Source organism: Pecten maximus, chromosome 9 (assembly GCF_902652985.1).
Source record: "Pecten maximus chromosome 9, xPecMax1.1, whole genome shotgun sequence".
Lineage (NCBI taxonomy): Eukaryota > Metazoa > Mollusca > Bivalvia > Pectinida > Pectinidae > Pecten > Pecten maximus.
The window spans coordinates 5,651,407-5,663,847 of NC_047023.1; positions in this window are offsets into that span (position 1 = coordinate 5,651,407).

Consider the following 12,441-nt stretch of genomic DNA (forward strand, 5'->3'; position numbering starts at 1 on the left):
TGGCTTGAAGCACTGGGTAGTCCAATGATATTTATATACTATCATAATATGTCCTATTCAGTGAATGACATTGATGTATACAGTACTGAGTAGCCCAATAATTATATATGTAGATACACGTACATGTACTATCTAATATGACCTACAAATGCAGATAATCGCATTCACTATATACAGTTCTAGTGAAATAGACCAAGGCTCCAATTTCTAGGCAAGCTGACAAGGTATATGATATGTTATATATATATATATATATTTTTTTTATATATATCTAGTTTAGCACGCGCTCCTGTTCCTTGTTGATGTCAACCTGGAGAAAGGCATAGCTACGTTTTTTGTGTCCTGCCGCGATGAACCAATATTCCCCCAATGAGTGCAAGTTTTATGCACAGTGATATCTCGTACAACTTAATACTAAAGACTTGGGGGATATTTGCAGATTGAACATAAAACAGTTTTTTACAATTGAATCTCATTTTATAATTTGCAACATAATGGCTCGAAAACATGTAAAATGTGCTAAGGTAAGCACTAAGATAACAGCTGGCTTAAGCAGTGATAATCGATTGCTATGATTATACAAGCCTAATAAAGTATAGCTCATTAAGTACCATAATTAGGCTTCCAAACAATGCTCGTCTTTCTGAAACATTATTTAAACTGCAAAAAATTTTAATTTTAAAATTCAATTTTAATTTTCAGTGCTGAATGCTTGATTTGAAATTATTTCAAGGAGGAAATCAGATTAAAGTGACACAGAAAGATATATTTATAAATAAAAAATGCTGAATTAAAAACTGATGTACGACTTCGTGTTTATTGGTAGATTTTATACTAAATATCCTAATCATAGCAGAAACTTGTGGACGAAAATGATAAATGTATGGTTGGCGTCATAAAAAGGTGACACCTTGATTATTTGTAATAATGTGATGTCTTAGACCAAAGCATTCAACAAGGTTTGTAAAGATATATTGAACAACAACAACAACAAAAACAACAACAACAACAACAACAACAACAACAATAACAACAACAACAACAAGTTTTTAATTTACGATGGAAGTTTGGTTCCACGAATGATTGCATCTTCTTTATCGTAGTAATACCGAAAGACATTACAGACCTAGACCGAAAATGAAACCTGCTCTCTGAAGCCAGTAAGGCTTGTCACTACATATACTACCACTCTCAGCGTTAATACGATCAAGTGTTTATCGCAAATTCTCCATCGGGATGCCAGCGAGTTAAATCATGAAAACGTCCCGAAACAGATGTGATCTAGATTTAACAATCAAGCCCTATCTGTGTGGGTCCCCAGCCCATTTCAATGGTAGTGTTCTAGAGTAAAATATACGCTCGAGCCATTAGTACACTACGCGAGTTTGCTGTTCGATTCGAGAATTTCGTCCTTCGGTAACATAACATGGTATATCAGCTTATTTCATTGCCAAGACCCGTCACTGACCGTGGAGTCAGGATGGGCAGATTTCCCACAAATATGCTTTTATCAGATGCAGAAACCTTCTTGCTACGAAGGTTTGTATATCAGAGAAAAAGATAATTTTTTTTCACTAGAAGAATGTCCATTTTCCTTTCTGGCTATCTGATAAACATAATACTGTGAACGTCTCCGCTTCCAATTCTCTTCCATTTGATAAAAACAAGTTTCGGGAAAGTGTTAAGATTATATCGTCTGCTAGTCGTGGCGTGATATTGTGATGGATGGATCACCCAAAGACGGAAGCCGTCTCTTGGCTTTACTCACCTGTTCCGGACACTAAGGTTTCACATCATCGTGTTTGTTGACATCTCCCGCACGTGCTAATTATTTCCCCGTGAGTCGTGTAATAACATGGCGTCTATCTCCAATACAATTAACCTCCCATTGCGGATTTCCTTGGGAACGCCCACAAAGTATGATTATATGATTGATTAGTAGTTTGCCCCAAAGGCAGTCTAAATTAGTATTGACGATACGAGCACGTAGGTTTATTTATCATTTTACAACAGGCGAGTAGTATTGTCTAGCATTGCAGAACAAGCTACTGGTATTGTCTAGCATTGCAGAACAAGCTACTGGTATTGTCTAGCATTGCAGAACAAACCAAGCGACTAGCATTACCTAGCATTGCAGAACAAGCTACTGGTATTGTCTAGCATTGCAGAACAAGCTACTGGTATTGTCTAGCATTGCAGAACAAGCTACTGGTATTGTCTAGCATTGCAGAACAAGCTACTGGTATTGTCTAGCATTGCAGAACAAGCTACTGGTATTGTCTAGCATTGCAGAACAAGCTACTGGTATTGTCTAGCATTGCAGAACAAGCTACAGGTATTGTCTAGCATTGCAGAACAAACCAAGCGACTAGCATTACCTAGCATTGCAGAACAAACTACTGGTATTGTCTAGCATAGCAGAACAAGCTACTGGTATTGTCTAGCATTGCAGAACAAGCTACTGGTATTGTCTAGCATTGCAGAACAAGCTACTGGTATTGTCTAGCATTGCAGAACAAACCAAGCGACTAGCATTACCTAGCATTGCAGAACAAGCTACTGGTATTGTCTAGCATTGCAGAACAAGCTACTGGTATTGTCTAGCATTGCAGAACAAGCTACTGGTATTGTCTAGCATTGCAGAACAAGCTACTGGTATTGTCTAGCATTGCAGAACAAGCTACTGGTATTGTCTAGCATTGCAGAACAAGCTACTGGTATTGTCTAGCATTGCAGAACAAGCTATAGGTATTGTCTAGCATTGCAGAACAAACCAAGCGACTAGCATTACCTAGCATTGCAGAACAAACTACTGGTATTGTCTAGCATAGCAGAACAAGCTACTGGTATTGTCTAGCATTGCAGAACAAGCTACTGGTATTGTCTAGCATTGCAGAACAAACCAAGCGACTAGCATTACCTAGCATTGCAGAACAAGCTACTGGTATTGTCTAGCATTGCAGAACAAGCTACTGGTATTGTCTAGCATTGCAGAACAAGCTACTGGTATTGTCTAGCATTGCAGAACAAACCAAGCGACTAGCATTACCTAGCATTGCAGAACAAACGACTGGTATTGTCAAGCATTGCAGAACAAACGATTAGCATTACCCAGCATTGCAGAACAAACGACTATCATTACCCAGCATTGCAGAACAAGAGATTGGGATTACCTAGCATTGCAGAACAAGCTACTGGTATTGTCTAGCATTGCAGAAACAAACGACTGGTATTGTCTAGCATTGCAGAACAAGCGACTAGCATTACCCAGCATTGCAGAACAAGCTACTGGTATTGTCTAGCATTGCAGAACAAGAGATTGGGATTACCTAGCATTGCAGAACAAACGACTTATATTGTATAGCATTCTAGAACAAGCGACTAGCATTACCCAGCATTGCAGAACAAGCAACTGGTATTGTCTAGCATTGCAGAAACAAACGACTGGTATTGTCTAGCATTGCAGAACAAGAGATTGGGATTACCCAGCATTGCAGAACAAACGACTTATATTGTATAGCATTCTAGAACAAGCGACTAGCATTACCCAGCATTGCAGAACAAGCAACTGGTATTGTCTAGCATTGCATTGTTGTACGTCCTACAGACAAGACCAGTTACCACAAAACGCATCATCAACAGTTGCGCACACAAAACAGCTCCATTTGTAAGTAATAGGGAATGCCAACAAATAACAATATCGGCCTTGTTTGTAAAGAGGTCAAACAAGAGGGATTGTTCCATGGATGGTCTCTGTGAAATGCTACTACTATTGTGTTGGCACTCGAGTGTGAGGATTTATATGTTAATGAGTCCGGGTTAGTTTAAAATTATAAGCCTGCTTTAAGTTAATTTGTAATCTTGATTGAAAGCTCAGCAAGAACTGGTATGTAGGATTGCTTGCAAAGTGGTTGAGCTATATCATTTAACCCATTTTGAACTGTCATAACATTTGACACGTTACCTCAACTAATATTGTACCAACACATAGTAAAGCGACCGTCAACCTTCCCGATGTCTAGCAAACCTGACGACGTCTTGTAACTGTATGACTAACATCACTTTGACGTTTTAGAACACTACAATAAGTATCAAACGAAACAATAACACAAAGGGTATATGATGGAAATCAACACCAACTTAGCGTCCTCACATGTTCTTTAAAGGATCTTGATATTCCCGAGAATTTAAATTGTAGTCAACTAGATTTTAGGGTTCTCAAGACCACGTAAATATTGCCTGAATTTGATCTCGTATATCTTTTTTTCTGACAAAAAAATCCTCGTCTTAAAGCAAAGTTGATTTTTTTTAGTTTCTCTACCATCAGCATTAACAGAACCTTTCAGCGAAATGTGGTTGCAAGACATATCACTACAATGTCGTACGAAGGATTGAACCAGTAGGACATATCACTCCAATGTCGTACGAAGGATTGTACCCTTAGGACATATCACTCCAATGTCGTACGAAGGATTGAACCAGTAGGACAAATCACTCCAATGTCGTACGAAGGATTGTACCAGTAGGACAAATCACTACAATGTCGTACGAAGGATTGAACCAGTAGGACAAATCACTCCAATGTCGTACGAAGGATTGTACCAGTAGGACAAATCACTACAATGTCGTACGAAGGATTGTACCAGTAGGACAAATCACTACAATGTCGTACGAAGGACCGAACCAGTAGGACAAATCCCAACAATGTCGTACGAAGGACCAAACCAGTAGGACAAATCACTCCAATGTCGTACGAATGATTGAACCAGTAGGACAAATCACTCCAATGTCGTACGAAGGATTGTACCCTTAGGACATATCACTACAATGTCGTACGAAGGATTGAACCAGTAGGACAAATCACTCCAATGTCGTACGAATGATTGAACCAGTAGGACATATCACTCCAATGTCGTACGAAGGATTGTACCCTTAGGACATATCACTACAATGTCGTACGAAGGATTGTACCAGTAGGACATATCACTCCAATGTCGTACGAAGGATTGTACCCTTAGGACAAATCACTACAAAATCGTACGAAGGATTGCACCCTTAGGACATATCACTAAAATATCGTACGAAGGATTGTACCCTTAGGACATATCACTAAAATATCGTACGAAGGATTGTACCAGTAGGACATATCACTCCAATGTCGTACGAAGGATTGTACCCTTAGGACATATCACTAAAATATCGTACGAAGGATTGTACCAGTAGGACAAATCACTACAATGTCGTACGAAGGATTGTACCAGTAGGACAAATCAATCCAATGTCGTACGAAGGACCGAACCAGTAGGACAAATCACTACAATGTCGTACGAAGGATTGTACCAGTAGGACAAATCACTACAATGTCGTACGAAGGATTGTACCCTTAGGACATATCACTACAATGTCGTACGAAGGACCGAACCAGAAGGACAAATCACTACAATGTCGTACGAAGGATTGAACCAGTACGACAAATCACTACAATGTCGTACGAAGGATTGTACCAGTAGGACAAATCACTACAATGTCGTACGAAGGATTGAACCAGTAGGACAAATCACTACAATGTTGTACGAAGGACCGAACCAGTAGGACAAATCACTCCAATGTCGTACGAAGGATTGTACCCCTAGGACAAATCACTCCAATGTCGTACGAAGGATTGTACCTGTAGGACAAATCACTACAATGTCGTACGAAGGATTGTACCAGTAGGACAAATCACTACAATGTCGTACGAAGGACCGAACAAGTAGGACATATCAGTCCAATGTCGTACGAAGGATTGTACCAGTAGGACATATCACTCCAATGTCGTACGAAGGACCGAACCAGTAGGACATATCACTCCAATGTCGTACGAAGGATTGAACCAGTAGGACAAATCACTACAATGTCGTACGAAGGATTGAACCAGTACGACAAATCACTACAATGTCGTACGAAGGATTGAACCAGTAGGACAAATCACTACAATGTCGTACGAAGGATTGAACCAGTAGGACATATCACTCCAATGTCATACGAAGGACCGAACCAGTAGGACAAATCACTACAATGTCGTACGAAGGATTGTACCAGTAGGACAAATCACTCCAATGTCGTACGAAGGACCGAACCAGTAGGACAAATCACTACAATGTCGTACGAAGGATTGAACCAGTATGACAAATCACTAAAATGTCGTACGAAGGATTGTACCCTTAGGACATATCACTCCAATGTCGTACGAAGGATTGTACCTGTAGGACAAATCACTACAATGTCGTACGAAGGATTGTACCAGTAGGACAAATCACTACAATGTCGTACGAAGGATTGAACCAGTATGAAAAATCACTAAAATGTCGTACGAAGGATTGTACCCTTAGGACAAATCACTACAATGTCGTAAGAAGGATTGAACCAGTAGGACAAATCACTACAATGTCGTACGAAGGATTGTACCCTTAGGACAAATCACTACAATGTCATAAGAAGGATTGAACCAGTAGGACAAATCACTACAATGTCGTACGAAGGACCGAACTAGTAGGACATATGACTCCAATGTCGTACGAAGGACCGAACCAGTAGGACATATCACTCCAATGTCGTACGAAGGATTGTACTAGTAGGACAAATCACTCCAATTTCGTACGAAGGATTGTATCAGTAGGACAAATCACTACAATGTCGTACGAAGGATTGTACCAGTAGGACAAATCACTCCAATGTCGTACGAAGGACCGAACCAGTAGGACAAATCACTACAATGTCGTACGAAGGATTGTACCAGTAGGACAAATCACTACAATGTCGTACGATGGACCGAACCAGTATGACAAATCACTCCAATGTCGTACGAAGGATTGTACCCCTAGGACATATCACTCCAATGTCGTACGAAGGATTGTACCAGTAGGACAAATCACTACAATGTCGTACGAAGGATTGTACCCTTAGGACAAATCACTCCAATGTCGTACGAAGGATTGAACCAGTAGGACAAATCACTACAATGTCGTACGAAGGATTTTACCCTTAGGACAAATCACTCCAATGTCGTACGAATGATTGCACCAGTAGGACATATCACTACAATGTCGTACGAAGAACCAAACCAGTAGGACATATCACTCCAATGTCGTACGAAGGACCGAACCAGTAGGACATATCACTACAATGTCGTACGAAGGATTGAACCAGTAGGACAAATCACTACAAAATCGTACGAAGGATTGCACCCTTAGGACATATCACTAAAATATCGTACGAAGGATTGTACAAGTAGGACAAATCCCTACAATGTCGTACGAAGGATTGAACCAGTAGGACAAATCACTCCAATGTCGTACGAAGGACCGAACCAGTAGGACAAATCACTACAATGTCGTACGAAGGACCGAACCAGTAGGACATATGACTACAATGTCGTACGAAGGATTGAACCAGTAGGACAAATCACTACAATGTAGTACGAAGGATTGAACCAGTATGATATATCACTCCAATGTCGTACGAAGGATTGTACCCTTAGGACATATCACTAAAATATCGTACGAAGGATTGTACCAGTAGGACAAATCACTACAATGTCGTACGAAGGATTGTACCAGTAGGACAAATCACTACAATGGCGTACGAAGGACCGAACCAGTAGGACAAATCACTCCAATGTCGTACGAAGGACCGAACCAGTAGGACAAATCACTCCAATGTCGTACGAAGGATTGAACTAGTAGGACATATCACTACATTGTCGTACGAAGGATAAAACCAGTAGGACAAATCACTACAATGTCGTACGAAGGATTGAACCAGTAGGACAAATCACTACAATGTCGTACGAAGGATTGAACCAGTAGGACAAATCACTACAATGTCGTACGAAGGACCGAACCAGTAGGACATATCACTCCAATGTCGTACGAAGGATTGTACCAGTAGGACAAATCACTCCAATGTCGTACGAAGGACCGAACCAGTAGGACAAATCAATACAATGTCCTACGAAGGATTGTACCCTTAGGACATATCACTCCAATGTCGTACGAAGGATTGAACCAGTAGGACAAATCACTACAATGTCGTACGAAGGATTGTACCCTTAGGACATATCACTAAAATGTCGTACGAAGGATTGTACCCTTAGGACAAATCACTACAATGTCGTACGAAGGACCGAACCAGTAGGACATTTCACTCCAATGTCGTACGAAGGACCGAACCAGTAGTACATATCACTCCAATGTCGTACGAAGGATTGAACCAGTAGGACATATCACTCCAATGTCGTACGAAGGATTGAACCAGTAGGACAAATCACTCCAATTTCGTACGAAGGATTGTACCCTTAGGACATATCACTCCAATGTCGTACGAAAGATTGAACCAGTAGGACATATCACTCCAATTTCGTACGAAGGATTGTACCCTTAGGACATATCACTCCAATGTCGTACGAAGGATTGTACCAGTAGGACAAATCACTCCAATGTCGTACGAAGGACCGAACCAGTAGGACAAATCACTCCAATGTCGTACGAAGGATTGTACCCTTAGGACAAATCACTACAATGTCGTACGAAGGATTGAACCAGTAGGACATATCACTCCAATGTCGTACGAAGGATTGTACCAGTAGGACAAATCACTCCAATGTCGTACGAAGGATTGTACCAGTAGGACAAATCACAACAATGTCGTACGAAGGACCGAACCAGTAGGACATATCACTCCAATGTCGTACGAAGGATTGTACCCTTAGGACATATCACTCCAATGTCGTACGAAGGATTGTACCCTTAGGACATATCACTCCAATGTCGTACGAAGGATTGAACCAGTAGGACAAATCACTCCAATTTCGTACGAAGGATTGTACCCTTAGGACATATCACTCCAATGTCGTACGAAAGATTGAACCAGTAGGACATATCACTCCAATTTCGTACGAAGGATTGTACCCTTAGGACATATCACTCCAATGTCGTACGAAGGATTGTACCAGTAGGACAAATCACTCCAATGTCGTACGAAGGACCGAACCAGTAGGACAAATCACTCCAATGTCGTACGAAGGATTGTACCCTTAGGACAAATCACTACAATGTCGTACGAAGGATTGAACCAGTAGGACATATCACTCCAATGTCGTACGAAGGATTGTACCAGTAGGACAAATCACTCCAATGTCGTACGAAGGATTGTACCAGTAGGACAAATCACTACAATGTCGTACGAAGGACCGAACCAGTAGGACATATCACTCCAATGTCGTACGAAGGATTGTACCCTTAGGACATATCACTCCAATGTCGTACGAAGGATTGTACCCTTAGGACATATCACTCCAATGTCGTACGAAGGATTGTACCCTTAGGACATATCACTCCAATGTCGTACGAAGATTCATATCAATAGGAAATGAGAACCATGAAGAATTGAAATCAGGTAGATAACAATCAAATCGTTTTTAGGACGGAGGATATTTATAAAATTATTGACTCTCTTTAACATGTTTCACACATAAAATAACGATTGATCATGAGCCGTTGTTGTGTAACGTTTTTTTTTACTACTACCTAATACGCGGTCTAACTGACGACTACCTATCACGTGCTCTTACTGACGACTACCTATCACCCTCTCTTACTGACGACTACCTATCACCCTCTCTTACTGACGACTACCTATCACACTCTCTTACTGACGACTACCTACCACCCTCTCTTACTGACGACTACATATCAAGCTCTACCTATCACCCTCTCTTATTGCCGACTACCTATCAAGCTTTACCTATCACGCTCTCTTACTGACGACTGCCTATCAAGCTCTACCTATCACGCTCTCTTACTGACGACTACCTATCACGCTCTCTCTTACTGACGACTACCTATCACGCTCTCTTACTGACGACTACCTATCACGTTCTCTTACTGACGACTACCTATCACACTCTCTTACTGACGACTACCTATCACGCTCTCTTACTGACGACTACCTATCACGCTCTCTTACTGACGACTACCTATCACGCTCTCTTACTGACGACTACCTATCACGCTCCCTTACCGACCACTACCTATCACGCTCTCTTACTAACGACTACCTATCACGCTCTCTTACTGACAACTACCTATCACGCTCTCTTACTGACGACTACCTATCACGCTCTCTTACTTACGACTACCTATCACACTCTCTTACTTACGACTACCTATCACGCTCTCTTACTGGCGACTACCTATCACGCTCTCTTACTGACGACTACCTATCACCCTCTCTTACTGACGACTACATATCACGCTCTCTTAATAACGACTACCTATCACGCTCTCTTACTGACGACTACCTATCACGCTCTCTTACCGACCACTACCTATCACGCTCTCTTACTGACGACTACCTATCACACTCTCTTACTGACGACTACCTATCACGCTCTCTTACTGACGACTACCTATCACGCTCTCTTACTAACGACTACCTATCACGCTCTCTTACTGACGACTACCTATCACGCTCTCTTACCGACCACTACCTATCACGCTCTCTTACTGACGACTACCTATTACGCTCTCTTATTGACGACTACCTATCACGCTCTCTTACTGACGACTACCTATCACACTCTCTTACTGACGACTACCTATCACGCTCTCTTACTTACGACTACCTATCACACTCTCTTACTTACGACTACCTATCACGCTCTCTTACTGACGACTACCTATCACACTCTCTTACTGACGACTACCTATCACGCTCTCTTACTTACGACTACCTATCACGCTCTCTTACTTACGACTACCTATCACGCTCTCTTACTGACGACTACCTATCACACTCTCTTACTGACGACTACCTATCACACTCTCTTACTGACGACTACCTATCACGCTCTCTTACTTACTACTACCTATCAAGCTCTCTTATTGACGACTATCTATCACCCTCTCTTACTGACGATTACGTATTAAGTTCTCTTATTGATGATATTGCACGTCACCTAATTACACATCGAACATTCCGTTTGATAGGTCAGTTAATGTAACGTGACGTAGTTATATAGTCATTTAATCATTTTATTATTTTTTTTTTAATTGTTTTTAGCTTTGATCGATGATAAGACCGTAATCATTCCTAAGCGGCAGAGATACAAATGTATAAATAAATACAAACCTATCGATACAGAAATATTGTACAATGCCGACTAATGACTATATCAACGCCTGTTATTGTAACACTTCACCGAGACAGTTGTTGATTAACGTTTGTAGTCTTCAAGCGACCGTTTATAAATATCACGTCTAAAATTCTAGTGCGTTTCACCAATAATAACGAAAATATTTCAAACAGCATTACACGTAATTGTATTTTAAAGAAACCAGTTCCTCACAATGGAACATCGGTCATAACCCTTTATACCACTAAGTTCATGCCAGATGTGATGGTGTCTACACATTGATGTTGTGGGTAGTGGTTTATGTCGATGGTGAGTAGACATTGCTGCAGTAACTTTCCAAGAAAACAGTAACAAGGTCATCCATTTTCCTGGCTGACTGCTGTTTTATCCTCAGTTTATACATAAAACCGTTGGCAGCGACAGAGTAAGTAAAGATATAAAAGTATGATCACACGTATATCTAACAAACAAAGTCTGAAGGAACGGCTTCAATACTGGCGGGGAGGTGTGGCTGAAAGACCGTCAACTCAGCGGGTCGCTTCTGTTATAATCATGTATCTGTGATCGGTAATGTCAATGATAGCTAGCTCACCTTTAAGAGGATAGGCACAAAATCACCCCAGCATAACCGCCAAGAGTTCAGCATATCAAATATTGATAATGTTGCTTTTGGCGTATTTGCCCGTCCAAACGATGCACAGAAAAGATATTGAATGCATTGGAAGGAATGGTTTTGTGTGATTGATCATGGGGTCCTGGAGAGCGACTGCTGGGGAAGACACCGACTGTCTGGAATCCACCAGTTCTAGACGACCAAGGTGTGATATTTTTTCCAAATTGGTATTGTCAAAATGCTGTTCCTGACAGTCTGGTATGTAGACAAAGGTATATCCCTAGCGACATGATCACCTGGGGACGAACACTTAATGGGGGCAGCTTAACCGAACCGCATTGACACTAGGAAGAAGGAACTTTACAGATGACGCTATGTTTGGACATATAATTTGAAGATATTAGTCATTAAGTTTAATATAATTTTGATATAAGGGAAGGTAATAACTGTAACAATACGACACTATAACGTTAAAATGAAATACGCCTTTGATTGAACCACTTAGCTTTAAAATGAAATGCTGTTTTTTATATGAAGAAATTTTGAAATGTTTTATATGAAGGTGTTTGATGACTCTACAGTGTCATGGTTTTACGACCTCGCGCCTGCTGTCACGTACAGACTGTGTACTGATGATAGGGTCGTCTTAAAGTAT